Source organism: Gopherus flavomarginatus, chromosome 6 (assembly GCF_025201925.1).
Source record: "Gopherus flavomarginatus isolate rGopFla2 chromosome 6, rGopFla2.mat.asm, whole genome shotgun sequence".
In the NCBI taxonomy this organism is placed as follows: Eukaryota; Metazoa; Chordata; order Testudines; family Testudinidae; genus Gopherus; species Gopherus flavomarginatus.
Window position 1 is genome coordinate 137,017,534 of NC_066622.1, and position 27,091 is coordinate 137,044,624.

Genomic DNA, 27,091 nt, shown 5'->3' on the forward strand with positions numbered 1-27,091 from the left:
TCTGGGCAGTTTGGGGTCCAGCTTCTGCCACCTCCCACTGAAGTTTAGTGACCCCCAGGGCCTGTCCCACTTCACCCTACTGCCATAGACTCAGGGGTGGGGGCAAGGGGTCCCTCTTGCTAGAGCTGGTGATTTCAGGTCGTGCATCCCTGTCTCCCTCTGGCCACCCCCGCTCAGGCTGGCACGAGGCCTGCGTGAGCTGCCAGGGCAAGGTTTCTTCCCTGCTGCTGGAGATGGTGCCCAGATGCTACGGTGATGGGCAGCTGTATAAAACCCTAAGCCAGACAGGCCCGGTTGTGGTCTGATCCAGCAGCCTAGAATTCCCTGTAGTGGATGTGACAGTCCATTCAGCTCCATCCTGAACTCCCCATTGAGAACCCTCCCCCCACATCCCTCCCCTCCCAATTCTCTCTTGCAAGATGCTTCTGACAGGAAGTCCTGGTGTAGCCGTTCCCCGGCCGGCTCCGTGTTCCTGTCCTCGGACCCTGGCCGGAGCAGTGAGTGTACCCCAAGTTTCATAGGGGCACAGACTGAGATGTTGCTCCCTGGGGATTTCATTTCTCTCCCCGAGGGGCAGACAAGTGCCGTCACGTGCGTGCTGACCCGAGCCGGTTCCCCACCACCCTGGTCTGGCCTCCACGGAGGGCTGGAAATGGTGGGGGAGCCTGTTTTTTCTAAGGGCTCGTTTCAGGGCTGAGCAGCCCAAGGCACCAGGTCTGTAGCAGGAGTCGGACACCACAGCGCTCAGGGATGGTCAGGCCTGGTGCCCGCTCACTGCTGGTTTGGTGCGTGGTGCCCTGGCATTCTGGGCCCGTTGCCTGTGGCGTCAGGGCTGCGATCTCACAGGGCAGCAGGCTGAGGGCTCGGCGAAAGGTTGGATGGGAGGCCAGACTACTGGGTGTCTGTCTCCCCCAGCCCCACCTTCGAGGCTGGCTGTTGCTGCCTGCGATGACCGCGGTGTCGCAATTCGGGGTATGACGCCGTCACCCCCAAGGCGGGCTCTGAAGTAAGGCTCATGGGCATGTGACATGCTGGATTCGAACTGCGGAGCCAGGCAGTTCCTCGAGGCCTTTGCTAGGGGGCTCCCACCTCTGCGTGTGCCCCCAAAACAGCAGCCAGGCAGAAGAGACGGCGGTGGATGGGGGTGAGGAAAAACCTGCCCCAGTCAATGCCCCTCCCTTTAGTGAAGTGGGGTCTGTGTCCATTCCAATTCCTGCGGCCAGGCCCCTTGGCTGCAGGGGGTTACCAGCTGTCCCATGGGTCAGACTCCAGTCCTTTGGAGGTTAGAGGGGTTGAAGAGAACCCAGGCGTCCTGGCTTGCTGTCCCATGCTTCCACCCATTAGGTCGCACTCCCTCCTCCAGCTAAGCAACTGCCTTCTCCAGGTGTCCTGCTGTCAGGCTCCGGCTTCCACCACCGGATCCCTGGTGAGCAGCCTGGTGCATCTGCCCAGTGTGTCTCGGTGCCAGCCGGAGTGTCCCCCCCAGTGCACAGCACCGGAACGCCTGCGCCCTATGGCCCTCAGCCCCGCCCTGCTCCCACAGCCTGGCCCCCCTCGTCTGACCGCCTGGTGTGTCCGACTGGGCGTCTGCTGCGTGAGCCCCGCTGCCCTGCTGGGTTAGCGGGTCAGCGCCCTCCCCTGCCAGCCTGCAACTGCCCTAACGAGGGCTCGGCAGCAAAGGCCCGTGAGCCTAGGGGCTGGGGTGATGGGCACAGAGCAGGAGCCTGGTCTGAGCGTCAGGCTTCTGGGCTGGATCCCACCCTTCCTGGGGTGCTGGGGGTTACTGCCCCTGTTGCACAGGCACGGAGCAAACTGCAGGGCTTTGCCTGCAACTCCCCAACCGAGGGGCTGTTTGGCCCTGGGGGCGATTCTAGCTCTTCTCGCTTGTAGTGCTCCACACGCTGTGTGAAGGAGGTCAGGCTCATTAGCCCACATACAGATGGGGAAACCGAGGCACGAAGACTTGCCCTGGGTCACCCTGCCGCAGAGCAGGACATGACCCAGCCAGTGCTTTGCAGTCACGCCGTGAGGCACAGGATGGCCTCCTGGCCCTTGGAGGCTGTGACCTGGGGATCCCTTTATCGCCAGGCATGGGGCAATGGGGAGGTTTGGCCTTGGGGCCTGTGACACCAAAGTGACCTGTTAGATTCAGCAAAACCCTCAGACCCGTTCGCTCCTGGCACTGGGGGTCTGTGGCATCATCTTCCAGTGCCGGGCACCCCGTTACATGGGATGATGAAAACCGGCCTGGTGCCTGGGGCTGGCCACAGCTCTATGGGAGAGCCCTGCTCAGGCCCCTGCGGACGGGCTGGCTGGTCTAACAGGCTGGGGCCAGCCCCACTGGGCTGAGTCACTCAGGATCGCGTGATCAAATGTGAAACCCAGTGGCCTGGTCACATTCCAAGGGGCTACAACCTGAATAGGCCTCCTGACTCAACAGGATGCGTTACTCATCTCAGCTGTGGGATGAGCTCTTAGGGGGTGTTGCCAGGCAGCTGATGTGTCACACCCCAGAGGAAGTTGCATTTCATTGATGGATCAAGAGATTCCTTTGTATAGGAAGTTCATAAAGACACTTGGATTCTTTCAGAATGAAAGTAGCTATGTATCCATCCCCACCCACCCAGCACCTATCCTTCCCCCATACCCACCCACCCACCAATCATTTGTCTGTCCATCCCCACCCACCCAGCATCTATCTATCCATCCCCCATACTCTCCCACCCACCAATCATCTGTCTATCCATCCCCATCCACCCATCTCCCCCGAATCTATCTATCCATCCCCAACCCCCCATCCCCACCCACCCAGGATCTATCTTTCCATCCCCCATACTCACCCACCCACCAATCATCTATCTATCCATCCCCATCCACCCATCCCCCCCGAATCTATCTATCCATCCCCAACCCCCCATCCCCACCCACCCAGGATCTATCTTTCCATCCCCCATACTCACCCACGCACCAATCATCTATCTATCCATCCCCATCCCCCCATCTCCCTCTGAATCTATCTATCCATCCCCAACCCCCCATCTCCCTCTGAATCTATCTATCCGTCCCCAAACCCCCTTCCCCATCCCCACCCGCCCAGCATCTATCCATCCCCATCCACCCACCCACCAATCATCTGTCTGTCCATCCCCATCCCCACCCAGCATCTATCTGTCCATCCACCCACCATCGTCTATCCATCCCTATACCCCCTTCCTCATCCCCAACCACCCATCATCTATCCATCCCCATCTACCCACCCTCTATCTATCCATCCCCAGGTCCATCCAACCATCATCGATCTATCCCCATCCCCCCCTCCCTATCTAGCTATCTACCCACCCCACTCTCTCAGGTTTCCCTGAGGTGCCTGCCACTGCTATGCCACACATGAGCGTTGTTCAGATTCTCGGCTGTGCCCTTCGCCAGGCGCGTGGTGCATTGATGCCACATCACCTAGGCCCTGGCTTTTCCCAGAGATGTCTGGGCACAGACCGGGCTGTGTGTAGGGTTGCCAACTTTCAGCTTTCACAAAACCCAACACCCTTGCCCTGCCCCTGGTCCCCTTCCTCTGAGGCCCAATCCCTGGCTTACTCCAGCCCTGCCCCCCTATCACTCGCTCTCCCCACCCTCACTTGTTAATTTTCACCAGGCTGGCTCAGGGAGCTGTGGTGCAGGAGGGGGTGAGGGGGCTCCAGCTGGGGGTGTGGGCTGTGGGGTGGGGCCAGGGATGAGGAGTTTAGGGTGCAAGGGGGGGGACAGGCTGGGGAGGTGGAGCTGAGGGGTTTGGAGTATGGGAGGGGCCTCCAGGCTGAGACAGGGGGTTGGCGTGTGGGAGGGAGTATGGGCTTTGGGAATGGATGTGGGTTCTGGGGGGGCAGAAATAAGGGGTTCAGGGTATGGGAGGGGGCTCTGGGCTGGGGCAGGGGGTTGGGGTGGAGGGGGTGAGGGTTTTGGCTGGGGGTATGGGCTCTGGTGTGGGGCTGGAGATGAGGGATTTTGGGTGCAGGAGGGTGCTGTGATCTGGGACTGAGGGGTTTGGAGGGCCGGAGGGGGATCAGGGCTGGGGCAGGGGGCTGGAGCACGGGAGGGGTTCAGGGCTGCAGGATCCGGGCGGCACTTACCTTAAGCAGCTCCTGGAAATTGCTCATGTCCTTCCTCCGCCTCCTATGCAGAGGCATGGCCAGGTGGGTCCGCATGCTGCCCTGTCCGCAGGCACCGCCCCCACGATTCCCAGCCAATGGGAGTGGCAGAGCCGGCGCTTGGGGCGGGGGCAGTGTGGGGAGCCACCTGGCTGCCCCTACACATAGGAGCTGGAGAGGGGACATGCCGGTGCTTCCAGGAGCCGTAGGGAGCCTGCCTTAGCCACACTGCACCACCAACCAGACCTTTAACAGACCAGTCAGCAGTGCTGTCCGGAGCTGCCAGGGTCCCTTTTCGACCTGACGTTCCAGTGGAAAACTGGATACCTGGCAACCCTAGGCACACAGCCTGTGTGGTCAGGCCTGGAGGTGTCAGACAAGTGTGTTGCTCTGTGCGTACCTGGGCTCTCAGCTCAGGCGGTGTGTGTGGGGGGGTGCTTAGACTATGCTGGGCACACAGGATTGGGTGGGGGAGCAGCTGCCTCCCCGTGGGGTCTCCTCTCCTGCCTCGTGTGCCCCATGCCCATGGTGGGAGCTGTGCTGAGCAGGCCCTTGGGGGAGCAGGCCGGGCTGAGCCTGGAGCTGGGTGCTAGGCTGAGCAGACCCCACTGGGTTCCTTGTGTCTCTCCCCTGGGCTGGCTGGAGCCCTGAGGCCTCAGTGAGGGACGAGCAGCCCCAGCAGAGCAGTGGGCCCTGGTTCCCTATGCGGGCATTGCCCCAGGCACCCTGCAATGCCCTGCAGTGGCGTGTCGGGTGGGTCATCCTCAAGCCCTTGTGTGTGACGCCAGCCGAGATCTCGTCCCTCGAGGAGCCCACAGGCACTCACCAACCCTCCTGCCCCCAGGAAACAGTCCCCTATGCCAGCCTGGACGCCCGCATCTTCTCACCACCCAGCGGGTCAGCAGCCCGCCCGACACCCCTCACTGAGCCTGCTTCCCAAAACAGTTGTTTTGTTGCAGTGTCACCAGCTGGACTTCCTCTGGCTGGGGCCCGGCTGTCTGAGCTCTGCCTCCCCGTGACCCTGCTGCCCGGAGTCCAGGCCCAGATCAGGATCACCCATGTCGGTGGCATCTCCTGCCCAGAGCAGCTGGGCGCCGGCGCGGTGCCAGGGCCCACAGAGCGAGGAGGAGTGGAGCACTCTGTTCCCCCACCCCCACCTGGCGGAGAAAAGTTAGCGCTTTCCGGGGAAAGAGACACAGACCCGGACTGAGACAGCCCAGGTGTGGCCTTGGGGGATTGCACCCCGCTCCCAGGGCCGGCACGAGGCCGAGGCACCAGCTGCAAAAAGGAGCAGCTCTAATTTACACCAGTGGCAGATAGGGTATAGCGGAGCTCTGCCCCTCTCCTGCTCTGCCCTCTCCCGCTCTGGATGTGAAGGGTAGATGGCAGGTGCAGGAGGTGCCAGCTTCCCAGTGGTGGGGAGTTCCCCTGCCCCCCAAGATGGAGTTTTCCACTGGCCATCTCCAGCTTCTTTAATGCCACTCTGTGCTGTGGGACATGGCTGCCTGGATAATTGGGTTTGTTATGTTTGTGGAGCCCTATGGTGGGCAAGGCTAATCAATGAGCAGACTGAAGGTGGAGCGAGGAAGGCTGGCCTTGGGGACAAGGCACTGAGCTGGGACCCAGGATATCTGGCTCCAGTTTCTGCCTCTGACACAGACACCATTCGTGATCTTGGGCAAGTCATTTACGCTAAGTGCCTCAGTTTCCCCATCTGTAGTTTGGGGATGACAAGCTGAACTGTCTGCTTAAACTACCAGCCCAGTAGGGATTGTGCCTTACTCTGCCTGTCCAGCCCCTAGCGCGATGGAGCCCGACTGTAATACAAATGTTAAATAACACTCCAAGGGTGTGGTGGAAGCAGGAAAAGAAGAAGATTTAAAGCTACATAAACCTGTTGCTGCCCCAGGTCTGCAACCAAGAGTGCGATGGAGACCGTGGTGTCTTTCTAACCACCCTGGAGGGCTGGGCATCTCCTTAATAACAGTCCTGTGCTGGGAGCGGCTGTGGCTTCACCCTGGCACGTGGGGATCTTATTAACCTCTGGCGGCTTCATAGTTTGAGGTGAACCCTAATTAGGGAGACGGGCCAATAACAGGGTGAGCAGAGCTAATTGCTGCTTCCCGGGTGCATTCGGTGTTGGCGCCGCCCAGCCGAGGGGAGCAGAGCGTAGCGCCGGCCTGGCCTTGCCCTGAGAAGTCCTCAGATAAGGCAGAGGAGGACGACAGAGACTGGCTCAGGCGCTCTGGGGAGGGAGAGGAAGAGGAACGGGGGGCCCTGCCGGATCAGCAGCGGAGCCTGGGGAAATAAAGGTATTTCATGGCCCTGCTTGTTTTGCCATCAGCTGATGGATGGGGGGCTGGTGGGGAGGGGATGCTCCCAGCCTGCAGGCAGCCGGGTTGGGGCCTGATCCCTGCTTTCTGGGTTACTTGGCTGCCTCCTGGGCTGGGAGCACTGGGGTGAATCCGTGGCTCTGGGGAACACGGGCCCCCCCATGGCTTGTCATGGCTGGACGTTTCCACTGTCATTCTCCTACCTCAAGCCACTTGCAGGACCAGAGGTACCTTCATGGGCAGGAGGCAGGGCTTCATTTGTGCCAGGTCAGAGCCTTGGCACCTCCGGGCCTGGTGGTTCATGGCCCCGGTGCCTCCGGGCCTGGCGGTTCAGAGCCCTGGCACCTCCGGGCCTGGCGGTTCATGGCCCCAGCGCCTCCAGGCCTGGTGGTTCAAAGCCCAACACCACTGGGCCTGGCGGTTCATGGCCCCGGCACCTCCGGGCCTGGCGGTTCAGAGCCCGAGGCACCTCTGGGCCTGGCCATTCAGAGCCCCGGCCACCTCTGGGCCTGGCGGTTCATGGCCCCGGCACCTCCGGGCCTGGCGGTTCAGAGCCCCGGGCACCTCCGGGCCTGGCGGTTCAGAGCCCCGGCACCTCTGGGCCTGGCGGTTCAGAGCCCGAGGCACCTCTGGGCCTGGCGGTTCAGAGCCCGAGGCACCTCTGGGCCTGGCGGTTCAGAGCCCCGGCGCCTCTGGGCCTGGCGGTTCAGAGCCCCGGTGCCTCTGGGCCTGGTGGTTCAGAGCCCGACACCGCTGGGCCTGGTGGTTCAGAGCCCGACACTGCTGGGTCTGGCGGTTCAGAGCCCGGCACCTCTGGGCTTCCTGTGTCAGATATGAATGTAAAGAAAATTGCTTGAGCCCCGGCACGTCTTTCATTGCAAATTAAGCCCTGGCAGGAGGCGGGTGTTATTGACACGACCTCGTTTGGGAGCTGGTTTTACTGATCCCCTCCTGGGCTGGAGGGTGGCAAGTTGCTGTGAGGGTCCAGGGGCTGCAGTGTGGGGGGTCACAAAACACAATTGCACTTTGCTGTGCTGCTGTCCTGCTTGTGTTCCTTCCAGAAGCACCCAGACAGGCAGGGGTTAATTCCTGACTGAGACTCGCCCCCGGGCACAGAGAGCAGGGTGAGGGCAGGGGGCTGGCAGGATACCAGGCCTCGCTGTTTGTATTGTTGTTATTTACTGGGTGTGTTGTGGTTGGTGCCCTTGTCCTGGGCCAGGACTCCACTGTGCAAGGTGCTGTACAAACACAGCACAAAGAGACAGCCCCTGCCCCTGAGCTGCCCCAAGCCCCAGGCTCCTCCAGCTTTAACTCTTGCTAGCTGGCTTGTTATGTGAAACGATTGCGCAGCCTCTGGGCTGCTGCGGCCTGTGGCTTCCAACAGCCATTCGCGGATGTTTGCACTGGGTGTTTGGTCATTTCAGTCACATGGTGTGATTTCTTCTGCCTGATTGAGTGACTCATGGGGGAATTTCAAGATGGCAGTGGGCAAGGGACTGAGACTTGGGAGACCAGATTCAATGCCTGGCTCTGCTGCAGACACCTTGGGTGACCAACTTCAACTGTCTGTGCCTCAGTTTCCCCATCTATAAAGCAGGGGCAATGATTCCTCCCAGCCTTCCAGGGATGTTGTGAGGGGAAGCTATGGACTCCCAGACTTGACAGCAATGGAGGCCATGTAAGGACCCGGACAGACAGACGTTCTTGCTTCTCTAGTGGTACCCAGGGCTCTCCAAACACCTCGAAGACTGAAGGGCTGTTGTGGATTTGTTGTTTCCTGTTGCTGACCCAGTTGATGCACCATTGGTACCTGCAGTAGGATTCCATCCAATGAGCAGCATGGCACCTGAGACCCTCCTGATTGAAGCAGTAGCAATTTATGTGGCAACAGCAATCCCAGCTGCAGCAGTTTACATGGCAGCAGCAGGGGGTGCTCATTCTCCCTCTTTCATGTACCACAGGCCGCTAATCACAGAGATCTGCTGCAGCTGGCATTCTAGCCATGTGCACGCAGACTGACTGCCCGGTTCTGCCTCCAAACGCCTCCCTCTTGCAACCCATGCTTCTCCCTCTGAGTTCCAGGCAGGTTTCTCCACTGCCAGGCCAGAGTCTATCAGGAAAGCAAGGACCGTGGGGCTGCCCAACTCTAGAAGCTGGAGCAATGGGCCCTACTCAGGCCCTTTGATTGCCTTGGGCGGGGGAAGCTGGTAGTGCCAGGGGATGCTATTAGATATTAGTGAAAGAAAGTGGTTAGCCTTGCCCACCCAATGCCCCAAGGCCACCCCTATTGTGGGACAGATTGGCACAACTAGGGGGTAATGAGTTACTTGCCACGCCCAGGTGGGCATCCCTGAAGGAACGCCAAACCACCAAGGAACTTTGTTAAGCGCGGCTTGTTTCCTTCAGCACGCTGGGGGTTAACTTAACTCCTTCCTTGGGCCCCTGAGGTGGGAACAGAGAAACAGCCCCAGTTACCTGGGCATGTGGAGGGGGAAGGTCTGTGCCAAAGGGGTGTGGAGTGGCATCACCTGGCACTTTCCAGGGCTGGGCTAGAACCCAGGCTGAGTTTTCCAGTTGGTTTGCTCTTTAATGGATGCGTTGCAGCCAGGGCTGCAAAGCCGGGTTTCTCCCACTGCTGTCTCATAGACTCATAGACTTTAAGGTCAGAAGGGACCATTATAATCATCTAGTCTGACCTCCTGCACAATGCAGGCCACAAAATCTCACCCACCCACTCCTGGAACAAACCCCTAACTCATTCAAACCAGCAGGACCCAATTAGCCCCAATCCATTTCACAAGGTTATGCCTCAATCTACCATATCTCTGGCCCACCTGCTGGCCACTTGGGCACCCGCTCAGCGGTGTTGGCCATGCCCGGTGTGCCAAGCACCAGGTGCTAAATGCTGCTCCATCAGCCAGGGGGATCAAACATCGTCCAGAGCCACTTTAAAGGGACATCAGCAGGAGAAGGCAAATGTGGAGGAGCCAGTAGCTCATTCAAGTCTCTTGGCGCCTGTTCCCCCTGATCACACCCACAACCAAGCCCCTGTGGCGGTGAGCTCAGCCCCACGGCGTCTCTCTCTCTGTCGCTTAAACCGCTCCAAGAATAAAACCTTGCAGGGGAAACTTGCTGACTAACGGGTGGGTTCTTGGCTGCTGAGCCAGCTCCAAAGTCCTTCCGCTCCCCACAGGGTTCCAAACTTCCCCCTTCTTATTTTTACCCACCCATTATTTACATTCTCCAGTCTCTCCTTTCCAGCCTCTACCTACAGATCAGCTGGGAGGCTCTTGCTGGTAGTCCCACAGCTCGACTTTCCCAGGGTGGGGCCTGCTTCCAGGGGGAGCTATGGATCTGCCTCCTGGGGGCGCTCCCCCAAAGCCTGGCTCTGATGGCCCTGCATTGGCTGCAGCGGCTACCTCGTTCTTGGGATAGTTCTACCTATAATTGTCTGTGTTCTTTAGCAGCTGCAAATAGCATCGAGATCTGAAGGTGATCGAGGCTTTTAAAATGACTTTCAATAAGCCCTGAATTTGTATTTGTTTCTTTCTAAGTAGCTGAATTCCTGCTAGTGTCTTCCTTCTTGGCTGGTGCGAAGCCAGCGCTGCGGATTTATACCAGCTGAGGATCTGGCCCTCTAATTAATTCAGACTTGAGAGAGTGCGGCTAATTTGAAGCAAATTATTTGTTCAATTCATTTCACCTTTGGTTCCTCTGTTAGTGGACTGTCTGTAAAGAGACTTTGAAATTCGTTAATTTATTTATTGTTCAAAATTGTTCAAATGTCTCCGGCCGATAATTTTGGCAGACTGGTCCCAAATTGCCAATTGCAGAGGTTTGTTAATTGCATTGTGTGAGTTAATTACAGGGTAACAAATCGCAGCGCTTTACGCTTTTCCTGCGTGGAGCTCAAAGTACTGGATAGAAAAGGATAGATCCCATTACCCCCATTTCACAGATGGAGGAAACTGAGACACAAAGAGACAAAACGATTTGCTGAAGGCCAGGCTTTGAGTCAACAGCAGAGTCCTGTTTGTGTTGGTTTATATAATCCGCCACCCCCAGGTGAAATGCAGATTGCAAATATGACAACTGCACATACGATTTGACATTCCCATTGGGCGGACTGGGTGATGCACAGTGCTAATCTCTAAGACAAACAATCCCGTGTGGTTTAGGTAACTCACCACAGCAGCCGGCATGTCCAATTACAGCCTTGATTGTAATATTCACAAATTTGTATTTCACGCTGTGTCGGTTAGTTACATAAGGCCTCCCGCCAGCGGCTGCAAACAAGGACATGTGATTTGTGAAACCCAGTGGGAATGTGACAACTGAATGTCGACTTGGAAATTCACCTTCTGAGAATAGTCAAGATTAAAAATGGCTCAGTGGAAGCAGAGCTCAAGCATTCGCTCTTTCCAGGGAGTGAACGCAGCAGCATCGCACAGACGATTGAAACAAGATTCACTTCTGAACTCAAATGGATATTTGGGGAGTCAAAAATGTGCAGAGCCCTGTTTATAGGGCTCTGCACAGCATGGCTACTGGTAGGTAACAGACATCCAAAAAAGCAGCTCTCTACCACTCCAGCTAGTGGAGGCTCTCCATTCGCTGTGTGCAGTGTAGGGCTTGGGCCACCCCGGTGAGTAGTTCTGCTTCTATCCCGCAGAGGGCAGTAGGACTAAGACATGCAGGTCAGTCCTTATCTGTTTCACAGATGTGGTGTGTGGATTGAAGTTTTCCTCTGGTGTTGGCGAAGTGTGGAATAAATTCTGAGTATTATTAGTGTTCAAGGTTCAGACCATCACATGCAATACTGTACTGGGACAGGGGTTCCTTTGCTGCCCGGAGACACGATCTCTGCCCAAAGCACTCACAGCTCATTGGATTCATGTCACCAGTGAGCAGTGGCGCAAGCAGATTTGAATTCTTAGTGGTACGCGTAGGTGACTTATGGGAGGGACACAAAGGGGAGCACCAGCTAAAGGGGGGGCAAATGACCTCCCCACATGACGCCCCCCATGGGACTCCTCCCTGCCCGGGGCCCCCACGCTCTCTCCGTCCCTTCCCCATCCCATGTTACTGGGCGGGAGGGGGAGGCTCCGTTCTCCCGCTGCACCAGGTAGCGATTTCTGAACCACAGGGCTCTCTTGGGAGCCGCAGAGGGGAAAGGAGCAGAACACGGGGCCGCTGGCGGCTCCTCCCATGCAGCTGTAGTGCCACCAGCCCTGTCCTGCGGCGGGGCTGTACAGACCCCAGACAGGAGACGCAGCCGCGTGGAAGGGCTGGGGGTGGTACAAGTGCACCGGAGGAGCTGCCGGCGGCCCCACGTTCTGCTCCTTTTGCCTCTGCGGTTCCCAGGAGAGCCCTGTGGTTCTGAAAATGTGTCTCTGTGGTACAGCGTACTGGCAGTAAATATCTTAATGGCACGGCCTACCTGGCCGCACTGGCTTCCTTGCCCCACAGCCCGCGAGAGTCACAGACAGCAGGGGTTTCCTATCCCACGCGCCTTCAGCAGCCACACGCCTCGCTGGGCCCAGCAGTCGGTTCTGATATCTTGTAGGCTCGTATTGTTCTTGCCCTACTTCCCAGAGGCCGCACTCAGAATCCGGGCCCAATTGTGCTGAACGCTGCACATGCAAAGACCTGGGGCCTGAGTCAGCAGCCTTACGAGGTGGCAAAACTTCTGTAGCACCCGCCCTCCCTGCCCCAGAGCCATACGAAATCTTGCAACGTGCAATGGAGAAGAAATCAGCAGAGTTAGCTGCAACGTTTGGCAGCGCTGAATGACAATTCCATTGGAAACCGTGGTTAATTAATGACATGCCCAGCCTCATCCTCCGGTTACCCTGGCATACGCCAGGAGCCACAGTCATGGAGGACACCATGGTGCACCCCGCAGCCGATCAAGTTAGCTTTGCTTCCTTGCCCCCAAAGTTGATGTGGCTCTGACCTTGGGCTGATTGGCAGCCGTCTCTGACAAGTTATTATTTTCCTACTGGGAAGCATGCAGTTATAGCATGCCCTGGTGCTCCCATGTGCTGGGAGGCTGTCAGGACTAATAAGCTAAGCAGGATCAGACTGTGTTACTATGTGGATGGGATCCAGATAGGACTGGGTGCTGACCAGTAGGGTATTTGGGGTACTGTGTGGGTGGGTGACTCAGTAGAGGGTGCTGTTCCTGTGAGGTGCTTTGCCCTCCCAGTTACACACCCCATACCTGGGGGGGGGGCTATGCTGCAGGGGTGAGTCAGTGGGGGGCACTCTGCCCTCCAGTGAGTACTGACCCCTGATGTGTAGGGTCTCCTGCCTTTTGAACAAGGCAAGGATCCAGTGGCATTTTGCCTGTGACCCACATGCTGACCCTGCTCCTAAATGCTCCCGGCCCGGTGCAGCTTCCGCTGGGTCTGGGATTCTTCTTCCCTTCTTGTGCTCCTGGTTTGCTCCCGAGGGGTGCAGCTCAGCCCCACCCGATGGCGTTTCCAGGCCAGGCTCTGGTCCCTATGTGGCAAAGCAGGGCCGTCCAGATGCCGTGTGGCTGTGACACCCGCCCTGGTGGGGAAAGGCCACTGGGGCAGCAGGGCAGCTTTGTACAGCACCTGGCACAATGGCTTCAGCCTGGTAAATGACTGGGGAGTGGTGGAGCTAAATGCTACCATAATATACACAATACAGGGTACCGACAAAATCCTGGCCCCCCCCCTCCCCATAGCAGGATCCTATGGTCTCCTGCCCCTAAAGCACCCCCAGGGGAGGGCTGATCTGGGAGGTTAGGGGTCCCCATCCCCATAGCAGGATCCTATGGTCTCCTGCCCTTAAAGGGGCCCCCACGGGAGGGCTGATCTGGGGGGTCCAGGGTCCCCATCCCCATAGCAGGAGCCTATGGTCTCCTGCCCCTAAAGGGGCCCCCACGGGAGGGCTGATCTGGGGGGGTCCAGGGTCCCCATCCCCATAGCAGGAGCCTATGGTCTCCTGCCCCTAAAGGGGCCCCCACGAGAGGGCTAGTCTGGGGGTGGGGCGGGGCTGTCGCTGGGGCCGGGCTCCGTCTGTAGGGACCCCCCCGAGTCGGGCCCCTCCCCAGCTGCGGCTCCGTGTCGGTGCCCTCCCCGCTGGGGGGGCTCTAGGGGGGCGGAGGCGGCCGGGCGGAGCCAGGCGCTGGGGGCTCCGGCGGGGGTAGGAGCCGCCGTGCGGGGGAGCGCGGGGCGGGCGATGGGAGCGAGCGGAGCCTCCCTGGCCCGGCCCGGGACGGGAGCGGAGCGCGGAGCCGGGGAGCGCCGGTGAGTGGCCAGGAGGGTCCCGGGGCCGCGGGAGAAGTTGGGGGGCGGCGGGAGGAGTTTGGGGGAGTTGGGGGCAGCGGGGGGAGGAGTCTGGGGGGAATTATGGGGTAGTTGTGGGGAGATGTTGAGGGAGGAGTATGGGGGGAGTTGGGGGATGGCGGGCGAGGGAGTTGGGGGGAGTTGTGGGGAGATGTTGGGGGCGGTGTGGGGAGGAGTTTGGGGGAGTTGTGGGGAGATAGTGGGGGAGGAGTTTGGGGGGAGTTGTTGGGAAGGGCGGGGGAAGGACTTTGGGGGAGTTATGGGGAGATGTTGGGGGGAGTTGTTGGGGGATGGCAGGGGGAAGGACTTTGGGGGAGTTATGGGGAGATGTTGGGGGGGAGTTGGGGGGATGGCAGGGAGAAGGACTTTGGGGGAGTTGTGGGGAGATGTTGGGGGGGAGTTGTTGGGGGATGGCAGGGAGAAGGACTTTGGGGGAGTTGTGGGGAGATGTTGGGGGGGAGTTGTTGGGGGATGGCAGGGGGAAGGACTTTGGGGGAGTTATGGAGGGAGGAGTTTAGGAGGAGTTTGGGGGGATGCTGGGGGCGGCGGGAGGAGGAGTTTGGAGGATGTTGGGGGAGTATGTTGGGGGTGGGGGAAGGACTTTGCGGGAGTTGTGGGGAGATGTTGGGGACTTGTTGGGGGATGGCAGGGAGAAGGACTTTGGGGGAGTTATGGGGAGATGTTGGGGGGGAGTTGTTGGGGGATGGCAGGGGGAAGGACTTTGGGGGAGTTGTGGGGAGATGTTGGGGGGAGTTCGGGGATGGCAGGGGGAAGGACTTTGGGGGAGTTATGAGGAGATGTTGGGGGGGAGTTGGGGGGATGGCAGGGAGAAGGTCTTTGGGAGAGTTGTGGGGAGATGTTGGGGGGGAGTTGTTGGGAGATGGCAGGGGGAAGGACTTGGGGGAGTTATGGGGAGATGTTGGGGGGGAGTTGTTGGGGGATGGTAGGGGGAAGGACTTTGAGAGAGTTATGGAGGGAGGAGTTTAGGAGGAGTTTGGGGGGATGCTGGGGGTAGCGGGAGGAGGAGTTTGGAGGATGTTGGGGGAGTATGTTGGGGTGGAGGAAGGACTTTGGGGGAGTTGTGGGCAGATGTTGAGGGCAACAGGGAAGGAGTTTGGAGGGATGAGGGAGTTGTGGGGAGATGGGGGCAGTGGGGGGAGAAGTTTGGGGAGAGTTTGTGGGGATGTTGGGGGCAGCGGGGTGAGGAGTTTGGGAGAGTTGTGGCAGTGGGAGGCTGGGGCATGTTGGGGTGGTGGGGTTGGGGGGCTGGTGGAGTGAGTAGAGGATATAGAGGTCCAGTGTGTCGGGGTGAATGGGGCGGGTTGTTGGGGGAAATGGGGTGAGGGTTTGGAGAATGCATTGTTGGGGGATGGGGAGTGTTGGGGTGGTGGGGTTTAGAGCCATAGAAGGGTGGGGTGAGGAGGTGGGAGGTGAGTTGTGGGGGCATGGGGCATGTTGGGGGGCAGTGGGGTTGGAGGCTGGGATGTTTGGGGTGAGGGGCTGGGGACTGCGGTGAGTGGGGTGTTTATGGGGGTTACTGGGCAGTGGGGGGACTGTTGGGAGATGTGGAGGGTTGTTGGGTATTTGGGGGAGGCGGCAGTGGGGGGCAGTGGGGACGGTTCACACCACGCCCGGCAGGCCACAGCTGGGGCACTGCCCTGCTGCCCTGATTGCGCCATGTCCCTGATCCCCAGTGGCAAGGCCCCGTCCCCAGAGTGCTGGGAAAGTGTCTCGCTCCCTCTGGCCCCTCGCTCTGCTCAGCTCAGGAGGGTGATTTACAGCGGAAGCAGCCCCTGCCTGCTCTCCCTTTGGGTTAAAAGCCGCAAGGGACCGACCCCTTCTGTGTGACCCAGGCCAGCCAGGCCTCTCTTCGCCCACCCCCGCCCTGCCCTTCTAGCCTGGGCAGGGGCTGGCCAAGCTGGTGGCTGCTGTGGTCTATGGATCTCCGTCCTGTTTGGCAAAGTGCAGGTGTGCGGGTTAGGGGAGATGTCCTCTTTCTCTGCCCCCTTCCCATAGGGCTGCCTCTCCTGTCACCTTTGCCGCCCTATGCAAACTCCTGCGGTGTAGCGTGACAGGTGGTTCTGTGGTTAAGACCCTGGATTTGGACTGCAGAGAATCTGGCCTCAGCTCCTGGTTCTCGGGCGAGTTGTTTAAGGCCGGACTGGAGTCCTTCCATTTGCTCGAGTAGGGGCTGGATCCTCCCCTTAGCCTCTCGCTCCGTACCTCAGTGGAATGTAACGGCCGCGCTGGAAAGCGAGTCCTCTAGAGCAGAGAGTCTCATTCCGGGGAGCATCATCCGGAAGCTTCGTCTGAGGAGTCACGATGGGAGAACGCCAGGAGTAGGGCTGGCAGGGTGCCCGGAGAAGGCTAGGAAAAGCATGTGTAGGGGGATGCGTCAAATACACCCTGATCTGGTTTTGGAGGAGCTGGCTTTCACCTCCGCTGGATGGGAGGGCGAGCCCTCTCCTCTCCGGCTAGCTTTGGCTGCCGTGAGAACGCGTGGTTATTGCAGCCAGCCCCGGATTTCAAGCCGACGCCAGCTGCGCCATGAGCTGTTCCTTGAGCCCAGCATAATATGCCTGTTTGCGGCTGGAGCTCGAAGGTCTGAAGGGATCTGTAATGTGATTCTTGGATTGGGAAGGCTGGCGGGGGAGTGGGGAGAGCTCTGACCTGCTCATGATGATGCCAGCTGGAAGGAGGAAAATCTCACAGTCCTTCCTCTTCATGCTTTGCTGCTGAGCAAGGAAACAAGCACCTTCTCCCCCGCCAGTTGCTGCATTAGGCCTGATCCAGAGCCCGTGGAGGTCACCATGAAGTTCGGTGAGGTCCGTAGGGCGGGCAGTATGGGAGTGGGTAAATGTGACCGGAAGGTGCACATGGGATCCAAGTCATGAGCATTAGAGAGACATGCAGCGAGAGGCAGCCCCCCTGCCCCCCCCCGTGCATTCTGATTAGCTGGGGAGGATGTTTTGGTGTGACATTGGAGCCATTGGCGTTGACTTGAAATGGCAAAGGGTTTGTTATTGCAGGGCCTGTGAGCTGATCTCATCTGACTTTCTCCTGTGCAGACAAGCTTCTCCAGCAGGGTGTCATTCCTTTCTGCAGGCTGGCTGCTTTCCCCTTTTAATTTCTCCTGTGTGTCTCTTTCTTTCCCCCACTGCCTCCCTTCCCTCCAGCGGGGTCACGTCGCTGAGGCATGCACAGCAGCACCCCGGGCTGGATGTGGGCACATAGCTCGGCCAGCTTTCGGCTTTGTTGGCAGGAGCGTGTGACGATGCCTAGAGGAAACCTCGGCCCTGCCCTGCTCCCAGCAGCATAAATTTCACTAGGGAAAACGACACCCACTGTTTGGCGGCTGTTACATTAATTACTTGTGTTGTACTTTGGACTCCAAGTCTGCTTGGGTGGGGAATTCAAACTCGGAGCAGCGGGAGGTGTAGCGAGGATCAGTGCTGTGTGGGAGAACTGGCATCTCATCAGCTGTGTGGAAAACCTGAAGGTAGAAAATAGTGTGTGTGTGTGTGTGGGGGGGGGTATGTACACGTGTGTGTGTATTGCTCCTATGCTTGGATTGTTGATTCTAGTAGCAGCAGGGTTATGAACATTGACCAGGCACCTCTGAGCCTGAGGAATACACCTAGTAGCCCTGGGCAGAGAAGAAAAACCAGCAGGAAAAAGCTTTCCCAAGCAGTTTCAGAGTGAAATTGACATGATTCTTGTCAGTTTCCCTTCTGCCCTTGCCTTCTGAATAGCTGGTGTGATACCAACCAGAGTCTTGTGAGTTTCACATGCTGCTGCTGCTTCAGAAACTTCTCAGCAGCTGCAGAGGAGAGCTGTCTGTCTGCAGACTCAGGGTTCATCCGGATACTTGGAAGGCTTTCTTTGCAGCCATAAGGGTTAGAAACTCACATGTTCCAAATTCTTTCACACAACACACATTAAAAACTGACTAACTGATAGGTCTCAAAATGCAACAGTGAATTGTCATTGACTGGGTCTGTTTCCACTGGGGTCCTGCAGGGGTCAATTCTTGATCCTACGCTATTTAACATCTTTATCAATGAGTTGAGAGAGAACTTACAATTATCACTGATAAAGTTTGCAGATGACACAAAACTTGAGTGAGTGGTAAATAATGAAGTGGACAGATCACTGATTCAGAGCATGTGATCTGGATCACTTGGGAAACTGGGTGCAAGGAAACAGTATGCGTTTTAATGCAGCTAAATGTAAATGTAGCCATCTAGGGACAAAGAATGCTGACCATACTTATAGGGTGGGAGATTCTATCTTGGGAAGCAGTGACTCTGAAAAAGATTTTGGGCTGTGGTGAATAATCAGCGGAATGAATGCGATCCTGGGATGCACAAACAGATAGGGCGACCATATGTCCTGCTTTTATAGGGACAGTCCCGATATTTGGGGCTTTTTCTTATATAGGCTCCTATTACCCCCCAAACCCCGTCCCGATTTTTCACACTTGCTGTTTGGTCACCTTACAAACGGGGAAAGCTCAAGAAGGAGCAGAGAGGTTATTTTACCTCTGTACTTGCCACGGGTGTGACCGCTGCTGGGATCCTGTGTCCAGTTCTGGTGCCCGCAGTTCAAGAAGGATGTTGATCAGTTGGAGAGGGGTCAGAGAAGAGTCACGAGAAGGGTTAGAAACCCTGCCTGGTAATGACAGACTCAAGGAGCTCAATCTATGTAATTTAACAAAGAGGAGGCTAAGGGGTTTTTGATTACAGTCTATAAAGTACCAAACGGGGAAGAAATCTCGAATATGGCTGTGCAATCCAGCAGAGAAAGGTATAAAATGACCCAGCGGCTGAGCGTTGTAGCTAGACAAATTCCAACTGGAAATAAGATGGACATTTTGAATGGTGAGTGTGAGTAACCACTGGAGCAATTTCCCAAGGGTAGACATGGGTTCTCTCTCACTATCTGTTTTCCAAAAAGATTTGCTGTAGGAGTTCTTTGGGGGCAGATCTCTGGCCTCTGCTACACAGGAGCTCAGACTAGTTGCTTCTGGCCTTGGAATCTATACGATTCTACTGAGATTGATGGTTTCTTTGCCCCCCCAACCCCTCCCCACCCCATTCTAACTCTCAAGATGTCCCGTGACACTGATGTACTTGTGTACACTGAGGCAAGATGGAAACTATAATCACCCTTCACCATCTTACGGCCCCATTAGGCGGGTGCTTAAAAGGGAGGACATCTGTTGTGATTCCCTGAGGGGGAAGGACTGTGGAGCAAGTTACAAAGCAGCATTTCTGCAGAGGCCAAGGAAGCGCTGGGACAGAAGCTCCAGTGAAACTAGATGACCTTCTAATCCATTTACCCACATGCTGGCAGTTCCCGCTTCCAGGCAGAGGAAGTAAGGATGAATGCAGAGCAATGAAAGTTAATCTGCGTGCAGTGGGGAGGGAAGATCCGGATGGCCGCGGGTCTGGCATCTTCTCCTGGGTGTCTGGCAGTGTCTGCAGATTGCTGCTCTCCTGAGCATCGCCGTGGTATAACTGCATGCGGCAGGTGCTGGGCCTCTCAGGCTAAGCAGGGTTGGGTCTGCTCAGTATGTGAATGGCAAATCACCAAACAAAACCCAAGTTCTGTAGGAAGCGAAGTTGCTTATTTCCTGGGAGGTGCCCTCCTCTCTCTCTCTCTCCATCCCCCCCCACCCTGCTGTGCTGCTGGAGAGACCATCTTTCAAAAGAAATGTAATTCCAAGGACCCAGTCATTAAAGGTCTCCTGTCCCTTTCCCCAAGAGCGATTACAGGCTTCTAACCTAAAATTCCCCATGGAATTTCAACTGGACTAGGGGGTCCCTTTTCACTTCCTCATCTAAACAGACCCCTCGCGTTGCTGTGTGACATTACACAACCTAGAGGTGACTGCATTTTGGTGGTGGGCACAATAATTCCTGCCTACATTGTTCCTGTCTAGCGAGCTGCGAAGTGTTGGGATGCCCCACGCTCTGGTTTTGGTTAAAGATAACGCCAGAGAGGCGTACTTGGGAAGGGCTTTGCTGGTCAGGTCCCCCATGTGCCCATTTCAGGCAGTGGCCCAGCTCAGTGGCCCTAACCACCTGCTGGCCCCATTGGCAACTTCTCAGGAGCCAGAGGGCGACTCCAGAATACTACCGCAGTCATAGCCCCCCTCTGCATGAATGCAGCTATTGTTATGTGTCTCGTGGCAGTGCCGGGAGCAGGACCCCTCTGCGCTAGATGCTGCACAAACAGCACAAAAGACAATCCCTGCCCCCCAAAAGCTCAGCTTGGATGTCCCACCTCCGGATCCCAGAGGAGACTGGTCACATCGCGATGAAGAAGTGCTCGGGGTTTTACAGCCGGGGGTGAGCCCGTAACAAAGAGGAGGGCAGCTATGGGCCGCATGCTGGCAGAACTCCCGCAGGCTGTCCCCGGCAGCGCAAAGCAAACCTTTACTCAGGCACGTTGGTTTCTAACTGACCTGTGCCCGAGCAGTGCCCGTGCCTAGGACAGTGGCAAATGTAGCGATTGCTTTCCCCTGGCAGCGGAGGGCTCCCTGCGGGCCTCTCTCAGAGGCTGGGGGGTGGATTGGTGAGGACACACGGGGCAGGAATTGGAAGTGGTTTCCAGGGGAACTAGCTTGAAATAGTTATGCTTTCTGGTGGAAAATCCAGCTCTCCCCTGCTTTGCTAGAGTCCTGGGTCCCTCAAAGGCCAGCAGGGAGTAGCCTGTATCTGCTGTCCATCCCTCCCGGCCTTGGTGAGCATATTCGTGCTTGTGATTTATTCGCAATAGGATTAAACTGTCCCTTCTGCTCAGGCCTGTATGTCCCCCACCCTCCCACGCCCCATGGAGATGCTGTGATGGGGCTTGTTAACTTGGCCCAAGTGTGTTTCTCTACAAGGTAGTTGAGTGGAGCAGCTGTTCCCCGGAGCTTTAGTTCCCCTCGGCGGTTAGTCATTTAGCGGCTTAATTAATCCTCCCATTGCAGTGGTTCAGCTTGCGGGGGACCCACTGCCCTTACTTTGCCACCTGCCCCTTTGGGCAGGCATGTTCGTGTGGGCGGAGCCTCTCTGCTGAAGGGGGTGTGGCTTTTCAGAGGGCGGAGCCTGGCTGCTGAAAGTGCCGCTCAGCCAAACGGGTGATGGATCAGCTCAGCTGCTTTTCTTTTGGGGTTTTCTCCTGAATGTAAGTAGCTGCTCGGCAGATGTGCCCAGAGCTCCTGGGGAGAGAGAGATGCCGTGGGGCTGAGCTCACCGCCACAGGGGCTTGGTTTTGGGTGTGATCGGGGGAACAGGCGCCAAGAGACTTGAATGAGCTACTGGCTCCTCCACATTTGCCTTCTCCTGCTGATGTCCCTTTAAAGTGGCTCTGGACGATGTTTGATCCCCCTGGCTGATGGAGCAGCATTTAGCACCTGGTGCTTGGCACACCGGGCATGGGTAACACTGCTGAGCGGGTGCCCAGGTGGCCAGCGGGTGGGCCAGAGATATGGTAGATTGAGGCATAACCTTGTGAAATGGATTGGGGCTAATTGGGTCCTGCTGGTTTGAATGAGTTAGGAGGTTGTTCCAGGAGTGGGTGGGTGAGATTTTGTGGCCTGCATTGTGCAGGAGGTCAGACTAGATGATCATAATGGTCCCTTCTGACCTTTAAGTCTATGAGTCTATGAGTTTCCCGGCGGTAACATGCCGGATAGTTAGTGTCCGGCTCCTGTGTCTTAGGCTGGCTGTGCTGTTCTGTGCAGGGCCCGGGGGGAAGGACTGAAAACATGTCTGGTGGGAAGGGGCATGAGGCCCAGCGGGGCTGGTGCAGAAGTGGCCCCCCTGGAGCCGTGAGTGCCAATCATGCAGAAAATGAGTTTGCTGGCTCTCAGCAGCATGGTGCAGCCTCCTGCCATGCGCCCTGCGCTGGGAGCCTTGGCGGATGGATGAGGGGCCGTGCTCCGGAGGGACGCAGCCTGGTTCATCGAGCTCTCTGTGTGTCGGGAGGAGCGGGGAGAGCGGAGGGGGTTTTCCAGCACACCCTGTCCCCTCAGGCCTGGAGCTCGTAGCTGTTCGAGGGAGGAGGAACCGGATGGCTGGTGGCTTCGCGCTCTGAACAGGAGGCAGCATCCCTGGCCAGTGGGAATTCTTTGGGCCTTCGGGGAAGGAGCAGGAAGGTGTTAATTAGCCTCTCCTAGGCTGCCCCAGGGGCTGTGCGAGCCGGGCCATGTGGCCAGGTTGGAGAGGACTCAGAGACGGGGTGGCTGGACACCGCCTGGGGAGCCAGCCATCTGGGGCCGGAGCAGCTGGAGGTGGGTAGCCTGCCAGGCCCAGGTGTCGTCCTTCACGTGGAAGGAGCTGGGGGCTGTGGGGGGCTGGGAGTTTTTCTGCTGGCATTGGGTGACTTGATGAGACTCTGGGGTGACTGGCAGCTTGTCTCATTTCTGGGTGTGTTTCTGGCTGTCCGGGTGCTGGGCATGGGGCCTGGCAAGTGCCCACCCCAGTGACTGAGGTGCTGGAGAGGAGCTCCAGGGGCCTGTGAGATGAGGTTTGAAATCAAATCCTGCCTCTCCCCCTGCCAAGCAGAACTGCCCTGGCTGTGCCCCTCCAACTGTGAACTCCGGGCACCCTGGCTCCGCAGGGGGCTGTGACTGGGTGCTGAGGCTGGGTCCCCTCTGACTGTGGCAAGGGCAGAGCCGCAGCATCCCAGCCCTGAATGGGGACGGCCCCCCTGTGAACACCCCGCTGCATGTCTAGAACCCCGGGGGGGGCTTCCCCCCACCCTCCAGCCCCACCCTGGGACCCTGCTGCCAGGGAGGGAGATTGGCGCAGGGGACCCACCGGCTCCTGGCACCCAAGGCCCTTCCCTGTGGGTCCCTCTGCTGTGGGATGCGCAGTGGGGTCATTCCGTCCCTTGGTCCATCCGAGAGCCGGCCCTGGGACCTGAGAGAGGGGAGCAGCCCCCCAGCAGGCCGGTGGCAGAGCTGAGCGAAGAGCCCCCGAGCTGCACCCTGGTCTCTGAGGCCACACTGCCCTGCACCCTTCTGTCGGGGTCCCCAAGCTGAAGAGGGGGCCCTGGCTGGGCCAACCGGAGCCGCGCTCACATTCTGGGCTGTTGATTGCACAGGGCCAGGCCATGCCCTGCTGCCTGCCCAGCCCGGAGGCCGTCCATGTCCCCGGCCACCCTGGGCCATGCCCTGTTGCCTGCCCAACCCGGAGGCCGCCCGTGTCCCCAGCCGGCCTGGGCCATGCCCTGCTGCCTTCCCAGCCCGGAGGCTGCCCGTGTCCCTGGCCGGCCTGGGCAATGCCCTGCTGCCTGCCCAGCCCGGAGGCTGCCCGTGTCCCTGGCCGGCCTGGGCAATGCCCTGCTGCCTGCCCAGCCCGGAGGCTGCCCATGTCCCTGGCCACCCTGGGCCATGCCCTACTGCCTGCCCAGTCCTGAGGCTGCCCATGTCCCTGGCCATCCTGGGCCATGCCCTGCTGCCTGCCCAGCCCAGAGGCCTCCCGTGTCCCTGGCCGGCCTGGGCCATGCCTTGCTGCCTGCCCCTTTAAGGAAAGTTTGTTTTTCTCCATGCCCGGCAGCTATTTTAGTGCCAGACCAGCTGAGCAAGCGTGCGGGCTCCGGGGCTCCACCCGCGGCAGGAACTGGATGGGCTGCTTGCCCAGCCTTGGCTACCAGGTACAGGAGCGCCAGCAAAGCACCTTTCTCTGCCTCGGGCCTGCCTCTGCCGTCCTCGCTCTGGCAGGGCCTGAGCGCCTTCAGCCGAGGGCAGGGCATCACCCCACGGGCTCCGGCGGAGAAGCCAGCCACACGCCAGCTGAGCGACTTGGAAGCCTGCCTCTTGGAGGCTGATTGTGGGGGGCTGAGCACAGCCCTGTGCCCACTCCCTTGGCACGGGAATGGCGGGACACTACCTTCCCCAGTGGGGAGCAGCCTGCGGCATCTGTGCCAGGTGGCTCCTGCTTTTGCAGCCTGTGCTGCCCCCTCTGCTGATGCCCCTCTGAAATGCCACGAGTGGCTGCCCAGCAACCGCAGAGTCCCTGTGTCACCCGGCAGCCTCCGGTCCTCACCTGCAGGCCGGGATGTGGAGGAATTGCATCTGGTCCTGAGGTGCCAGCTCTCTGCTGAGTCCTCCCAACCCACTGCAGGCCTGGCCGCTGTTGGAGGGGGGCATGTTTGGGGGGCAGAAGGGTCCCGGGGGTCAGGACACTGGCTCAGGACTCCGGAAACTGGGTTCTGTTCCTGGCCCTGCTGCGTGACCTTGGGCAAGTGGCTGCACTGCTCCGTGCCTCAGTTTCCCCAGCTGTAAAATGCAGATCACCGTCCCGACCTCATCTGGAAACTGCTCTGAGATTGGCTGATAAGGGGCCATTCGGCAAGGACGTAGGATTATAAGACCATGTCTCTGCCCTGCAGGGTCTGGGCTCGTGACCCCTTCGCAGCCCTCGGTCAGTGCAGATCGCCATTATCCCTCTCTGGGGGGACTAGCCTGCTCCCCAATTTACAGATGGGGAAACCGAGGCACAGATCATGGCCCCACTGTGTTGAGGCCATGCTGTGGATAACAGCCCGGGAGCGCCAGTGGTCAGAGCACTAGGCCGCGCTGCCCTTCACCACAGCTCTGCCATGTCAGCCCTGCCCGGTGCCCTTCCTGGAGGGGAAGCTGGCACTCACCCTGCCTCTTGTGCCAGGCAGCATTTCCCTGAGGCGTGGTGCCGCCGTGCCCTGGGCAACCCATGAGGTATTCGCCCGATGCCAACCGGGGGAGGAGCACCCGCAGCTGAACAGCTGGGCCCTGGGGTCCCCCCTCCATGCGCCGCCCACACCCTGCCCTGCTTGGCAGTCGGGGCCTGCGTGGGTGGGGGCTGCTGGCACTTGCAGCCCCTCCCCCAGCCTGGGGCCTTGGTTGCTGAAGGTTTTGCTTGAGGAGCTCCTGGGTGGGGTGGAAAATGGGGGTGGGCGGGGACAGCGACCGGCCTGGGAGAAACTAGCAGCCCTTTGTCCCAGGGCTTCCTCCCCCGGCGCCTGGCCTCAGCGGCCATTCAACCCACGTAATCCTCGGGAAACAACCAGCGTGCGGTGGGCCCTGGCTGCCTGGCCGGGGCAGCGGAGGGGGGAGCGGGCATCTTTCCTGGGCAGGGGTCCCTGCACCCGCGGGTCAAAGCGACCGGCTGAACTGGGGGAGCAACGGTCTCATCGGGCCCGATCCCCCGCCCCACGTGGGCTCCTGGTGCCGGCACTGGGGCAGGCCTGGGGGTCGGCGTGGGGCGGGTGGGGAGATGGGGACCCCATTCTAATGAGTGCAGCTGGCGACTGACCGGGCACAGCTGGGCTGGGGCTCCTGTGAGATGTTCTGCTTCTTCCTCCTCCTTCCTTCCTCCTCCTCCTCACCCGCCTGCCACCAGGGCTCGCCCCACGGCTAATCCCCAGCTGCCAGTGAGAGGAACGTACTTCCCATGGGTCCCCCAGAATCCTGGCCTGCCCCTAGCCCCCTGCCCCTCTAGACGGGCCCTCCAGCGTGCGCTGCTCCAAAGGGATCCGTCAGCTGGTGCCCAGGTGCCCGGCTGGGTGGGCATGGAGTGCGGTCGCTGTGTGGGGCCAGCCTGAGGTGGTTTCCTTGGCATGGCACAGCTGGGAGCACCGGCCGGCAGGACATTCAGTGACCCCCTTGCGGCTGGCTGGGGACACTGGAGTTGTTGTCTCAAGCTGGGGATCGGGGTGGAAAGGCACAACGGGGGAACCCCTGCCCCAGAGCTGTCTGGGGGCCCTCAGGATTCCAGAGTTCCAATCCGGCTCTGCCATTGCCTCCCTCTGGGGCACCGCCCAGCTGTGTGCCTCAGTTTCCCCATCTGTAGCCTAGAAGGGGTTGATAGGATGGGGAGGTTAGTGCTTGTGTGGCGATGGGGCTGCTGAGCCCTGTGTGCATGGAGCAAGGGGAGACGCAGAACTGTCCCAGAAATGGGCTGGAAATGCAGGCGCTCAGTGCTGGGTGCCCTGTGAGTGTGATTCAGCAGGGGGCGCTCTTCCCTTCAAGGATGTGAGCCGGGGTGGCCCTGTTCCCATGGCAGCTCTGAGCTCCCCCCGCCCAGTACCGAACGCACGGGGCAGGGACTTTGCATCCTCTCCTGCTCTGTTAAGCAACATTGCGGTGGGCTGTTAAACAGCTGCTGTGCTCTGCTCCAGAGGTGGCTGCATTCCAGTGGCAGGTGCCGTAGTCACTTGCAAAGGGGTCTCTGGGGTGGAAAGAGGCCGGGGAAATGCTAAGCCAGTCAAGGTTTGATGAAGTGTGTTGGGGAGGTTTGCTCGGGCTGGAATGGCGCCGGGCCTGTAGGACGCAGCGTGGGTTTGTCAGCGGGTGCCAGCGAGGTGCCGCCCTTGACTCGGGGCTGCTGGGTAAAGAAGCAAAGAGCAAATGAAGTCCCAGGCCCACGGCTGCCCAAGTGGCGCTCCCTCGGCACGTGGTGGGGGGGCAGGGGCTTGGCACGGTGGGTATATCCCTCCCTCCCGGAGCTAGAGAGTGGCCAGGAGCCCTCGTCGCTCCCATGGAGGCCGGGAGCCAATGTCAGGGCCAGTGAACTGGTGAAACAGGGTAGGGTAGTGGGGGCTGGGCACCTTCCCACAGAATCCCTGTTCTACAGAGGGGAAACTGAGACACATGTAGGGCAGGGTCACAAGGAGTGTGGCAGAACAGGGGATTGAACCTAGCCTGCTGCCTTAGCTCAAGCCCATTCTTCCCGAGTGCAGCGAGTGCGACAGGTCTCAGCCCTGGTCCTTACGGGCTGGTGGTCACCAGACCCAGCCGTGGCTGGCTCTGTCTGGCATCTTGGTGGCAAGGCCCAGGGATACTTGGGGTGGGGCTAGAGGGGGCTGTTTAGGGAACAGCCCCTCCAGGACCTAATGCCCCCTGCTTTGGTGCCAGGTGTGCCGGGGGAGCTCTTCTATGGGGGGCAGGAGGAAGAGCAGGGGCTCTGGCCCCACCTGAGCTGGGCATGGCAGGGTGAGTCCGCCCGTCTGCTGAAGGGCATGGGACTCTGAGTGGTTGTGGGGTGGGGCCATGGGGCACAGGGCGGCCCACAGAGGTCTCCTAGCCAGAAAGTTTGGCCGTCGGGTCTCCACAGATGACGGTTGCCCCTGGGCTGGGCCATGACACCGCAGGCTGGGCAAGCAGGGGGCTGCGGGTCGGGAGTGAGGGGCACCAGCAGAGCTGGGGTTGGGACCCAGGGCTGGGCTAGCAGGGGGCTGCGGGTCAGGAGTGAGGGGCACTGGCAGAGCTGGGGGGCAGCCCAGGGCTGGGGGGCAGCAGGGTGAGGGGTCTCTCATGAGCACC

The 27,091-nt window shown here is 59.1% G+C and overlaps 2 protein-coding genes across 5 annotated transcripts in view; both read left to right on the forward strand.

Moving 5' to 3' along the window:
• Positions 1–27,091, forward strand: part of TWNK (twinkle mtDNA helicase) — a 103,834-nt gene that overhangs the window by 34,354 nt on the left and 42,389 nt on the right. The window lies entirely within an intron of this gene.
• LZTS2 (leucine zipper tumor suppressor 2) overlaps positions 1–27,091 on the forward strand; it is a 54,492-nt gene that overhangs the window by 1,206 nt on the left and 26,195 nt on the right. The window contains exon 1 of one of the 4 annotated variants that reach the window (XM_050958064.1): positions 13,672–13,752. The exons of 1 other annotated variant lie outside the window; for it this stretch is intronic. The gene's annotated coding sequence lies outside the window, so the exon portion shown is untranslated. Of the gene's footprint in view, positions 1–13,671; positions 13,753–18,207; positions 18,466–23,414; positions 23,443–27,091 lie in introns of those variants that run through there. 2 more of the 4 variants (XM_050958067.1, XM_050958065.1) reach the window with 2 other exon arrangements.